At 48.4% G+C, this 13,999-nt stretch overlaps 1 protein-coding gene across 3 annotated transcripts in view; it reads right to left on the bottom strand.

Annotated features, from left to right (window-relative positions):
* CASZ1 (castor zinc finger 1) overlaps nucleotides 1–13,999 on the bottom strand; it is a 265,669-nt gene that overhangs the window by 193,479 nt on the left and 58,191 nt on the right. The gene's annotated exons all lie outside the window — the stretch shown is intronic.

Raw genomic sequence — 13,999 nt, 5'->3', positions numbered from 1 at the left:
AAGCCAAGGGCTAAATGGGTCATAGGGGCCAAACTCTCAGTCACCTGGTGGAGTGGTTGCTCCAGATCAAGGCAATACACTGGTGGGCATAGTGGGGGACAGTTCCACTGCTGCTACTCATGCTGCAACACTGGACCGAGACACAGGAGACTTGGGTTCTATTCCCTGCTCTGTGCCTCAGTTTCCCCCTTCATCCTTCTCATCTATTTTGATTGTAAACCCTTCAGCCACGATCTGTTTCACACCAGAGTTTTTTACCCTGAGTAAACTACAATCGTTTATAGCCTGGAACAAGTCTTTCGGGAGTGTCCAGACGTTCCAAAGGGGTTAGCCATCTCCAGTTAACTGGCAACCAACTGGCTCCAGGGAAAATCACTAGCGTGGACATACATAAGTGTTTGTACAACACCTTGCACAACAGTGCCCCAATTAAAAAAAAACCCAACAGCAGCAGCTTTCATCGGCACTAAAATTCACTAGAAGGAAAACACAGTGAGGCGTGAGATGACTCTACATTAACAAAGTTCTTTAAAAGACAGAAGAGACTTTACCAGCATGTGCATGAAGAGCAGAGGTGAGGGAATGAAAAGTATGATTGTGGAGTCACCCTTGATGGTTCTGAGAGGGACCCACCAGAGTCATGATGGGGGTACTGCTTTTCAGCATGATTAGCTAGGTGTACAACTCCTGTAAAAATCCACTGGACATGCACCTTGTCTTCCACTCCTAAACCATCAGCTCCGCTTGTCCCATGGCAGATCTTGCGATAGGAGTGGGGGATGTGTGGATAACAGGAATGGATCCATAACTTCACATGCTCTCAGCTGTCCCAATGTGGGAATGACTGCTTCTTTCCCCCAACTTCTCCTCACCAAAGCTCCAATACCAGCCACAAGTACCCAGGCACAGACCACCCATCACTAAGCCACCTACCTATTCACCTGGGCCTCTCACAGGCTCCCTTCCCTTTCATATCACATCCCATGTGAGAAACCCTAACAAGCTAGCGGTCAAGTGGAGTTTCACCAAGAAAAAAGGCAAAGGCCGAAAACAAAATAATCAATCAATCAAAAGGGGGCCTGTGCCTTTAAAAGATTTTTCATTTATAGGCTCTTCGCCTCTTCCACCATTTCAGTGATCTATATGCAAATATGCTAATGTATGCAAATTAAGACACCACTTTTAGTCCCAATTTAATAGAAAGCATTAAAATACCTTTTTTTTCTAAAAAAACTCCATATGCATGAAGGAAGACTCCCCCCACCCCTTTTTGCTCAAGTCACATTCCGGCTGCAAACACACTGGCAAAAGTGTCGGAGGCAAGGAGGGGAAATCTGACTGGCTTTTCCAGCTGTCGGTTACCGAGATCTCGCTCCTCTTCTCAGAGGAGTGTGAAGTTATTTATTTATTTTTCAAAAAGGATCTGCTAAAGCTGTCAGGACGGGTCCCCTATTCTCACACAAAGTCTCCCTGGCTTCAAACAGGGGCATGTGGAGACATAAGCCAGGCCTGGATAAAAGAGGGGTCATCACATGAGGGGCTGGATATACCTTCCCAAGGGGCAGTACCCTTGATGTAGGTGGGAAGGGCATTGGAAAAAGCTTTGCATGTCACAATTACACTAAACAGCATCCTCAGCTGCAACCCCCAGAGTTGCAACTATGGCTTTAAACAGGTTTTTGGGGAGCTGTCATTAACTCCATTAAAGTTTGTGGGGTGCAGCAGTAAAGGCTTTAAAAGCTTAAACAAAATGGTTAATGTCAACAATATTTGCCATAAGCCTGGCTCAGCCTCCACTTCTGTTAATGTGGTAGTTTCGAGCTATAGATAGATAGATACACACACACACACACACACACACACTGGTGGCTCTCAAACTTTTGTACTGGTGAGCCCTTTCCCATATCAAATCTCTGAGTGTGATCCCCCCCTTATAAATTAAAAAAAACATTTTTATATATTTATACACCATTATAAATGCTGGAGTCAAAGTGGGGTTTGGGATAGAGGCTGACAGCTCGCAACCCCCCATATAATAACCTCGTGACCCCCTTAGGGGTCCTGACCCCCCAGTTTGAGAACCCCTGACTCACGCGCACACACACACACACACATATAATAAAAATAAAAGCTCCAAAAAGATCACCCAGTGGCTGATGCTAGATAAAATGACTTGATGAAATGACTTACAATGACTAAAATTGAGCATATTAACGATGGGAGACAAACTTTCTCTTTAATAACTGAAAACCTTTCCATTTGAAACATACTCTGACCCAACACACACACACACACACACACACACACACACTGACCCCACCCTTTGCACAACTGTCCCCGCCAGGCTAACTCTGAAATAAAATAAACTTTACCCCTCTTTGCTGACAAAGCTTCACTTGCTGCAGCTGTCCCCACTCCACAAAGCAACGAGCCAAACTCTCCTCTCTGTTATGCTGGTGTAAAACTGGAGCAACCCCGCTGAGGACAATAAGGCTCCGACTCCAGATTTACACCAGAGTGACAGAAGATCAGAATCCGGCCCACTGTCTAGCCAGGGAGCTCCTACCCTTCAGCTCCTCGCTGAATGTCCTTCTAACTGCCCGAAGCATGGCATTTTCAAGTGAAAATGTGTTAACGGCGATCAATAGACAGAACAAGTGACTGACTAGATGACACAATTATCCCTGCATCGGGGGTGGGATCAAACCATCCGCCACAGCTTTCCCAGTACTGGTCAGGCGTCCCCCATTTCCAAACTGTTCCCAGGCTACCACTATCGCTGACTGCCCCATGACAATCAGATCACCAAGACTACACTGCTCTTCCTACTGCTCACCTGGCAAGCCAAGTAAAACCTTTTTTAACTTGGCTGGTGCAACAATATAACAGCGTCCATGGTCAACAATGCCCCTCTGCCATGTATACTGGCCAAACTGGACAATCTCTACGCAAAAGAATAAATGGACACAAATCAGACATCAAGAATTAACACATTCAAAAACCAGTCGGAGAACACTTCAGGCTCCCTGGTCACTCAATTTCAGACCTAAAAGTCACAATTTTCCAACAAAAAACACTTCAAAAACAGACTCCAATGAGAAACTGCAGAATTGGAATTAATTTGCAAACTGGACACCATTAAATTAGGCTTGAATAAAGACTGGGAGTGGATGGGTCATTACACAAAGTAAAAACTATTTCCCCATGCTAATTTTTCCCCCTACTGTTACTCACACCTTCTTGTCAACTGTTTGAAATGGGCCATCCTGATTATCACTACAAAAGGGTTTTTTTCCCCTCCTGCTGATAATAGCCCACCTTAATTAATCGGTCTCATTACAGTTGGTATGGCAACACCCATTTTTTCATGTTCTCTGTGTGTATATATATATAGCAAGAGATGTCAAGAGTAACAAGAAGGGTTTCTTCAGGTATGTTGGCAACAAGAAGAAAGCCAAGGAAAGTGTGGGCCCCTTACTGAATGAGGGAGGCAAGCTAGTGACAGAGGATGTGAAAAAAGCTAATGTACTCAATGCTTTTTTTGCCTCTGTTTTCACTAACAAGGTCAGCTCCCAGACTGCTGTGCTGGGCATCACAAAATGGGGAAGAGATGGCCAGCCCTCTGTAGAGATAGAGGTGGTTAGGGACTATTTAGAAAAGCTGGACGTGCACAAGTCCATGGGGCCGGACGAATTGCATCCGAGAGTGCTGAGGGAATTGGCGGCTGTGATTGCAGAGCCCTTGGCCATTATCTTTGAAAACTCGTGGCGAACGGGGGAAGTCCCGGATGACTGGAAAAAGGCTAATGTAGTGCCCATCTTTAAAAAAGGGAAGAAGGAGGATCCTGGGAACTACAGGCCAGTCAGCCTCACCTCAGTCCCTGGAAAAATCATGGAGCAGGTCCTCAAAGAATCAATCCTGAAGCACTTAGAGGAGAGGAAAGTGATCAGGAACAGTCAGCATGGATTCACCAAGGGAAGGTCATGCCTGACTAATCTAATCGCCTTTTATGATGAGATTACTGGTTCTGTGGATGAAGGGAAAGCAGTGGATGTATTGTTTCTTGACTTTAGCAAAGCTTTTGACACGGTCTCCCACAGCATTCTTGTCAGCAAGTTAAGGAAGTATGGGCTTGATGAATGCACTATAAGGTGGGTAGAAAGCTGGCTAGATTGTCGGGCTCAACGGGTAGTGATCAATGGCTCCATGTCTAGTTGGCAGCCGGTGTCAAGTGGAGTGCCCCAGGGGTCGGTCCTGGGGCCCGTTTTGTTCAATATCTTCATAAATGATCTGGAGGATGGTGTGGATTGCACTCTCAGCAAATTTGCGGATGATACTAAACTGGGAGGAGTGGTAGATACGCTGGAGGGGAGGGATAGGATACAGAAGGACCTAGACAAATTGGAAGATTGGGCCAAAAGAAATCTAATGAGGTTCAATAAGGATAAGTGCAGGGTCCTGCACTTAGGATGGAAGAATCCAATGCACCGCTACAGACTAGGGACCGAATGGCTCGGCAGCAGTTCTGCGGAAAAGGACCTAGGGGTGACAGTGGACGAGAAGCTGGATATGAGTCAGCAGTGTGCCCTTGTTGCCAAGAAGGCCAATGGCATTTTGGGATGTATAAGTAGGGGCATAGCGAGCAGATCGAGGGACGTGATCGTTCCCCTCTATTCGACACTGGTGAGGCCTCATCTGGAGTACTGTGTCCAGTTTTGGGCCCCACACTACAAGAAGGATGTGGATAAATTGGAAAGAGTACAGCGAAGGGCAACAAAAATGATTAGGGGTCTAGAGCACATGACTTACGAGGAGAGGCTGAGGGAGCTGGGTTTGTTTAGTCTGCAGAAGAGAAGAATGAGGGGGGATTTGATAGCTGCTTTCAACTACCTGAAAGGGGGTTTCAAAGAGGATGGCTCTAGACTGTTCTCAATGGTAGCAGATGACAGAACGAGGAGTAATGGTCTCAAGTTGCAATGGGGGAGGTTTAGATTGGATATTAGGAAAAACTTTTTCACTAAGAGGGTGGTGAAACACTGGAATGCGTTACCTAGGGAGGTGGTAGAATCTCCTTCCTTAGAGGTTTTTAAGGTCAGGCTTGACAAAGCCCTGGCTAGGATGATTTAACTGGGACTTGGTCCTGCTTTGAGCAGGGGGTTGGACTAGATGACCTTCTGGGGTCCCTTCCAACCCTGATATTCTATGATTCTATGATCTTCTTACTATATTTTTCACTGCATGCATCCGATGAAGTGGGTTTTAGCCCACAAAAGCTTATGCCCAAATAAATTTGTTAGTCTCTAAGGTGGCACAAGTATTCCTCGTTTTTTGCGTGGGGGTACAGTGTGAAAAATAAACCCACCTTATGCAAAGTTTGATTTCAAATATTTTCCTGTATCCTGAAGCCTGTAGTTGACTTGTATGACTGACTGATGGTGTGCCCTGGGGCCTGTATGACTGATGGCTGGTGAGTCCCAGACCCTGGAGTTGCCCTGTTTGCCTGTAGAGTGTGTGTGTGTGTGTGCGCGCTTTCCTCCTCTCTACAAAGTATACTGTAACCAACATGAAAAGTACAAAGTGGATTAATGGGCTCTTCTGACATGATTGGGCAGATCTCTGAACGTTTACAGCAGAGAACAGATATTTAGATATTTTCAGGGGATATATTTTGTCAGTGCCAAACCCTAGGTTTTATAGTCAGAAAAAAAACCTCAAGCCGAAACTCATCCTCAAATGGAAATCTGTGTGGAGGAGAACGACTTCCCCATCAAAACAGTTTTATTGGATATAAATATCTAATTATTTGTACCGAGTGCTGGGTTGTCAGAGATTTTACATGCAGCTTTTATAACATGTGTAGGATCTTTACGTAACACTTTTTATATATTAACTAACTTTATTTGAATGCCAGTCAAAATATTTTCCCTCCCCCTGCCTTTCCCCCCATTTTTTGCTTATTGAGCATCATTTTTCATTTTTTTAAATGAAATTCAGAGGAGGCAGAAAATCTCTTTCTTGCTCTCTCTTCCCTCCACCCCTGCCGAGACTTTTTCTGGCCCTGGCCACCTAACACAATGGTATCAATGAAAGATACTCACATCTCGGCCTTTTGCACCAGACTTTCCACATCAATGACCTTTCTAAAATCCCCCTAGTGTAAATATACACCTGCCTAATGCATGCTACAAGTAGACATGACAATCACAAACAACAACAAAAACAGAGTACAAATAACCCCCCCAAATACACAAGTAAATACACCGACACACACCTCTACATATAAAGTACACAGCACAAACACAAATATATTAAACACCTGTGCATGTAAAGTACACACCACAAACACAAATACTTGCACAAAACCACACTGAATACACCTACAAATACACACAACCAAGCACACAGCCCAAATCCACATCACAAACATACAGATACATGGTGTCACATACTAGATACAAACACAGTCAACACACACACACGAACAGAAAAACAGAGCAAAACACACAAACTCCTCAACATATATACACATACACCACCTCACTCAACCCCCAAAAGCACAGAGCAAATACACACCCCAAATACACCCAACAAATAAAAACAGCACAGCACACCAGAACATGCACAACCACAGCACAAATACACAGCGCCCCAAATATATTCCTCATACAGCCCACCACATACACCCTCTGAAGTAAAGAGAGAGAGTCTCTCTGTCGAGATGTATACAGTATTTAAATGTTCAACCCCTCATGCCAGCTTTCCATTTCTAAGGGAAGTGGAGAAGTTGACAGAGACAGACGGACAGAGAGAGGAAGGAGGGATTTGGAGGTAGGGGAGCGGGGGAGGAGAATGGAAGTTGTCTTGTGGGGAAGAATATGGATCAGGCTGTCATCTGGAGACCCATCTTCATCCAGAATTAATGCACTAAAGTTCTTTGTTTTTCCTCTAAATGGTTTTAAAGAGACAGTGAATGCTGCACTCTGGACGCTGGGAGTGGGATTAGTTCAGCTGGCGCAGGCACTTTGAAACTGAAAAGACAGCAGATTCTACATTTCAGGGCTGAGACTGCGAATGGTTGGACAGACCCGAGGTCCCGGGCTGGCTTGGGGGAGGAGGCTCTAATTATTATTTTTAGACTTGCTAGATTCCTGCTAAAAAGTTTCACATATTTTTCCTTCTACCTCCTCTCGCATCCTTCAGGCAGGGGCAGGGGAAAGCTGTTCAGCTGGGCTACGTGACAGCACTCTGCTGTCGTGCTGTGCAGGTGAACTGATGTCTCCACGGAATCCCCGAGCGGCAGAGGACATGCCTTGGCAGGGCAAAGGCAATGCCATGTCTGTCGCCTAGGGCCTTTGGAGTTTGCTCACCCTAGAAATCCATTGGGGTATCCCTGGAGCTAGGTCCCAGCAAACCCCACAGCTGCACTGGCCCGTCACTCCTCCCACTGGCTGGTGGACAGCGCAAGGGTCCCTGTAATAATGCTCCAGGGAGGCAGGTGCTGTCGGGCTTTTCCCGCATGCTGGTGGGAACGCTTGAGGAAATGCGCCAGCACAGGAAAGCAGCTGGAGAGAGGCTGTGGGGAATGGGTAAGGAGACAGCCCAGCCTCTGGCAGCACACAAGGCACCCCGCTCCGAGAGGCAAAGAAGACAACAGGGAAATCTCTTAGGCCTCTGACCCAACAAGAAGAGGAGACGAAGAAGCTAGAGAATAAGCCATTTATGAGGGACATGTATTCTCCCTTCCCTGGTGAGGGGGAACTGCCTGAGAAGGGCACCTGCCAAGAAAGCCTTGAGCCCAAGGGAAAGGCCAGCAGCATTACAGTGGGAGAGCACCTGGGGAAGGCTCTGACTGTGCGTAGGAATGGCACCTCTGGTCAGCTGGGTTGCAAGCAACTCAGGAGCAGCTTTGTGCTGCAGAGATTACAGGGAGTCCAGCTATCCCCTAACCCCAGCCAAACTGCTAAAGGATGATGACTGCCTTGCTCCAGTGTCTCACCCCTCCAATGAATCAACACATCCTTACCTCTGAGTACCATACCCTGAGGGGGGGAATATTACGGTTGGGGTGGGGAGAGGAAGAACTGAGAGAAAACAACAGCAACAGGAACAGAGTTGAGCCATTTAAATTATTCATATGCCAGATGGATTCTTTTCCTGCCCCCCCCCTTTTTTTTTTTGCTATAAAAATAAAAGGGGGGGCAATGCTGTTTGGGAGGCAGAGGGAATAAGGAAAGAGAAAAAGGGACACCATGCCCATCCCTGTACCAAAAGACCATGAGGGAATGAGAGAGTTTTTCCACTCACTGGGGAACTCACAAATAATTGGCCTTTTATTTCCTACACGCACTGAGCGAGAGAAGAGAAGCAGAGTGCACAGAAAAGAGGGAAAGAAAGGGAATGAGGGATGATGAGAGAGAGAGAGAGACACACACACACAGCGGGGGGGGGCAGGCAGAAGAGGGCTCTGACCTTCTGTGAAGGATATAAAAAATCCAGCAGCCTCAGGGGACACCCAACTATCTAGCATATTGCTGTTAAAATGTCTGCAAAATTTAATACACTTGGCATGCCATCTAATCAGTCCTTGGAAACCAGGGTTTCTTCCTCCCTCCTGCACTCCAACCATCTCAGACCTCCAGTTTTTGGAGCTGGGTATTTTTTTTGCAAATGACAGAAAGTTTGTGTGTGCATGTGTGGGGTTTTTTTTTTTGTTTTTTCTTTTTTAAAAGAAGCTATCAATTTTGCTTCACAAAAAAAAAAGTTTTCACAGATTTCTCCATTTCAAAGAGCGGTGTCTGATTGCATGGTGAGAGAGTGTATGGTGCATAGTGGCCATGTACAGAGAATGTGTGTGTGTGTGTGTGTGTGCGCGCGCGTGCACGCACGCAAGGATGTGTTTGTCTAGAAAACATGGGGGTCCGTGTGAGATGTGTGCAGTTGTGTGGGCAGGTGTGTGTGTGTTCACATGTATATTAGAGCAAATTTGTGCAGATGTGAGCATGCGGGTTTGTGTCTGCACCCACAAATAAACTATGTGCAGGCTGGGGCTGCGCATTGCACGCTGCTTGCGTCTGCCCAGAGTGCTTGAGAGAGGGAGAGTATAGCATCCGTCTGTCTGACTGCTCCCAGGGGCATTTGCTCGCAGTATCCTGCGGCCACGTGTGCACATGCACAAAGGATGCGCGTGTGACAGTATTGCAGGGGGTGCTGGGGGAGGGAGTGAATTGAGCCCGGGGATGGGGAGGTGCTTGTGCAGTGACACTCCTTATCGAAATGGACAGCTGCCTGCACTGCTGCACGGCCTTAAAGGAAACAGCTCGGGGGGGGGGGGCGCGGGGGACAACCACCCTCAGAACAACAAATACATCCAACATTTGTTACCTCCTGTGAGTGTCTGACAGGAGAGTTGGGCAGACAGTTTCCAAGTCAAAGCGAGTGACAAGAACTCTGACTGTTACCTGCTGGGGTGAAGGGGGGAAGATGATCTCAGTGGAGGGGGCGGCACTAGTTGGCCCTCTCAGCTAAGCCAATATAATCATAAAGCAGATCAGTGTGGGGTTGGGCCCAAGCAGGGACAGATAGTTCCAGCAGCCCTTGCTGGGTGTGAAGCTGCATGGCCTGGGTCACTCCAGGAATGCATCCCTGCCAGCCAAAGTCCTGCTCCAGGAGCTGCCAATCTAGAGTACACACAGGCCATCTTAGCCCTGGGCAGCAGTTACAGGACACTAAATTCATGCGGGCCAGGACGGGAGGAACAGACTCCACGGTTCTGCGTGAACAGGGCAGGAGAGGGGAAAGCCCTCTGGAGATGTGCCAGGGAAAGGACAGAGATGCTAAGCGAGGAGGAAGCTGAGCCCAGCCATTCCCTGCTCTGGGGAGTACAGCTGGGACAGTCAGCCAGCCAGCTCTGCCCCTCACATTATCCCCAGCTCCAGGGGCCCCCCATCAGAGCAAGACAGTGGATAGGATCAACTCTTTTTGAGGTCTCTTTAACCGTGGGGTCACCTGGGCTCCCTGGCCCACTGAAAGCCATACAGGGTCCTAAGGAGGGTAAATTGTCTTCTGGGTCTGCCTTTCCTTTCCAGGAGGATCAGGTGCGGAGCGAAGGACTTAAGCAGATGGGTGAGAGGAAGGGGAGGGAGTGCAGGGGAACACAAGAAGAGGGGGCATAAAGGGTGCAGGTAGAGGAGACGGGTGGGCACGAGGGGAGTGAGGAGGTAGGGAAGAGGAGAGCAAGACACAACTTAAAAGGGAAAAGTTCAGAAAGTTTGAAGCTGAGGATCCCGCCCAGCTCCACCAAAACCTGGTACAGTGCAAAAGTTAGTTGCTGAGGAACTAAATAAGAAAACCCACAGGCTGCAAACCAGAGTCTTTAATTAGCCAAAAAACAAAGCAGTTATAGAAAAATGAGAGCACAAGAATGGATCCCAGAAGAGGATCTAGGATTCCCACCCCCCTTTCTCCCTGCCCTCCTCATCAGTTACCAGCCCGGGATGAGATTAGCGTTAACTGCCCATGTGGCATCAGATTTGTGAAGAGGGGGCACTTGCCGTCTGGTGGGTACAGATTGTCACCAACAACCCCAGTGGAATCCACATTCAAGCCAGCCACCTGGCAGGGTTCAGCCCCCCCCCCCCCGCCAACTATCAAAAGGGAAGAATCTCACCCTCATTTTTGTTGGGAGTTGTCCCTGGGGCAAGGAAAAGGAATTCTACCCTTGGGCTCCTCCCCCAAAAAGAGGGAGTGGGAAAAGGAAAGGTTAGAAATTGCCTTTAATCCACCTAAGGATCATCCAGCCAAAGAGTCTAATTTACCCATTTCTGCAAAATTCCATCAGCAAATCCAGAGCTCTCCCTAATCCTGACCCAGGCTGGCAGCTGTCTGCACAGCAATCATGTTTCAGAGCCCCTGGGTCACCCACCAGCCATGTGTTCTGTTGCTTGGGGGGGGGGGGGCAGAAAAGTCCCTGTGTGCACAACCTCCTATGCCGTCCCAGCCCCTCCCCACACAGAGTTCCCATCTTGCCTCTGGGAAGCTCAGCTCTTTGGAAAAGAAAGCAAAGGGGCACCTGGGCTGGGTTTGGATTCTCCCCTCCTTTTCCCCACCCCTCCCAAAGAGGTCCTAAAGACAATGTACACGCACACTGAGCTGAACACTCACACGCCCAGACACCCAAACCACAAAGACATACAGCGCTGAAGTCTGGGTGACTGACTCCTCCCTGGGATTTGGCTATGGGGCCCGGCCAAGCTACCCTCTGTAAGGGGCTCTCTCTAGAACATTCGCAGGTTTTCAATCCACCATCTAGTCTGATCTCTGGGATAGCACAGGCCAGAGAATGGCACCCAGGGATTGCTGCGTCCAGCTCAACAACTTGTGGCTGAATTTCCAGCTGGATTCACCCTCCCAGGACCACCTTCCCCAGCCTAGCCCTCCTCATGAAGCCAACATAGTAGAGGGTTCACAGACACTCGTTAAGACCGCCTTAGGAGCAGCCAGACAGGAAACCTGCAAGGGCTGACTGGGATTATTACCAAGTTGGTTTATCAAGTCCCCAAAGAAGAAGTGGTTCAAGGATCGCGCTGGCTTCCCCCAGAACCAGGTCGGCTCCTTCTCCTTTCCCTGTGGAAGCCCTGGGGGCTAGAGTGACAAGCCAGGCTTGGACAAGGAAGGCCGTGGCAGAGAAGGGACAGAGCAATGAGACCTATGCTGGGAGGCAGGTTTGCGGGGGATGGGGTAAACACACACATTTTGTGCGGCGAGAGAGGGAGGGGTGAATATTTCAGGAGGCTATAAATTCACATTTCTAATTACTTCCTTGTGTTTTTCAGCACTCCTCAGTGGAGTTTGATTAAAATTCCTTTCGAGGGACGAAGCTCTGTTACAGAGAGAGGATCACAATGGTCTCAGCACCATCAAGAGGGGATATTATTCTAAAAGATCTGCTCTAGGAATTGTTTTGGGGACGTTCAAAGACCTGGGCTCTGCAGGAGGTCAGACTAGACAACCTATGAACGTATGACTGTATGAAAGCATAATGGAACACGCAGCTCCTGGGCATGCAGAAGAGCTGGGGGTGGCTGGGAGGGGAGGGGTTGGACATAAGAGATATTTTTGGGATTCTGTTTCAGATCAGCCCCCATGGGTCACAAAGAAAACTCACTACAGCTCCCAGGAGAACCCAGCCTTCCAGAGCAATATGGCTGGGATGGGAGTGAGGGAACTCCTCTTCTTTACACTGCCAGGGTGTGAAGTGGGACACTGACACGAAGCTGACTCCAGACAACGTCCTCAGGGATTTCACTGTGGACTGACCAAGAGATGCTCCTCAGGATAAGAGAAGCCTGAAAACTTCCTGTGAAACAAGCCTCAGCAGAAACATGGCAGGGAGCAGAAGCTTTCTCCGAGAGCGGGGACTATTCTCCTCCAGAGGGAGAGAACATCTAGCAGTGTGGGATCAAGCCATCATCCAAAGCTCCCAGTACTTCAGGGTTTTGGTAAAAAGCCATTGAGACACAGAGACCCATGCAGTCAAAGGGAGAAAGCAGCTTGATGGTGGGATGCAAGACCTCACTTGGTTAAAAAAAAAATCATCACCTCAGAGCTTGAAGATAACGGGGATCAATATGCAACCCATAATCCTTCAACATGTGTGAGGGGAATAGCTCAGTTGAGGGAGTGGGAGCAAGGGTAAAAAAAAAAAAAAAACACCATGTTTTACCACTCTCTGCCTTTAGGAGACTTGGCATCGTCCCTAGAGAAGCAACAATTCAGGCCTCTCTCACGATGGCCTCCATTCAGGGTGAGGTTGAGAGGGTGGCCTCCCTTTGGTAGGACTGAGTTTCGGGGATTCACTCAGGGCTATTTCCAGGACTCCTTCGGGATGTGTGTCTCCAAAGCCAGTCCTTAGAAGCCCCCCACAGTGCAGCTATCACACACTCAGAGGCACTTCTGCTTCTCTCAATCCCTCTCTTCACTGTTGAACCTCTTACATGGAGCTGGGCAACTCTCCCATAGGCTTCTGGGTCCCCTCCATGTAGGAACACCTCTTCCAGCCATGCAGAACCAGAACGTTCTCACAGTTTTGTGCCGAGTTCATTGGCCTCGGTCTTCCCCACGTGGCTCTTTCGAATGACCTGACATGGCAGCCAATGTGGGCGTAAGTCCAGTCCTCTCATGACCCAGAAGGAAGAATCCCTCTGCATTCCATGCAGGAGCAGGGACTGCAGGACTGGCTTGGGGAAGCTGTGCTGTTTCTTTGTTTACCCTCGATGCTGTGGCAAAAGCGAGACAGAAGAGATGCTGCTGAATGCCAGCCTCCGATTTCCCTGCACGGCTCTGGGGAAATCATGATTATCTTGATGCCTGTTTTCTCCCCCTTCACTCCCCACTGCTTTGAAATATCTTTGAGTCTCAGTGCTAGTAACAGTGAAGGAAAGATCATGCTGGGATAAGCCAGGCATGGTGTAGACAGATTCTGTGCAAGCTTCTTCCCCTACACAGTTCTGCCAAGGCACCTCAGTCCAGAGCCTCAGCCTCCCCTGCTATTCCAGCCATTGGCTCCCCATCCCGCTCTGCCAAAGCCCCTCAAACCTGACATTGCTATCGCAGTCCTAGACTTCTCAGATCAGTTGTGTCAAACTAGGGGGATTGGTGGTGGGGATTTGAAGGAAGCCACCAAACCAGCTTTACTCATGACTCAAAGAGGATTGAATCCCAGGACCAAATTTGTTTTGCTGCCATCACATATGGGGAGGGAAAGAAAAAAAAAAAGCAGAGTTCCAATTCTACCACCAGGGAGTCCCCAGCCTCCAGGGTCCATGCTCCCCTCAAGCGTTCAGGCCTCCAGCCCTGGCTCGGCTCCAGGTGTCTGTATAAAAAGTTTCTCTCTCAACACAAAAAGAAGAAACTTTTTCTTTTACAGTCACCCTATCCCCCTCGTGTTCCCCATCAGTTCCTGCCTCTGTCACAGTCTGTATTCCAGGGAGCTGGAATATGC

Source organism: Dermochelys coriacea, chromosome 18, assembly GCF_009764565.3.
Source record: "Dermochelys coriacea isolate rDerCor1 chromosome 18, rDerCor1.pri.v4, whole genome shotgun sequence".
NCBI lineage: Eukaryota > Metazoa > Chordata > Testudines > Dermochelyidae > Dermochelys > Dermochelys coriacea.
Note: the sequence above shows the minus strand (reverse complement) of the source record. Positions and strands in the feature narration are given on the sequence as shown.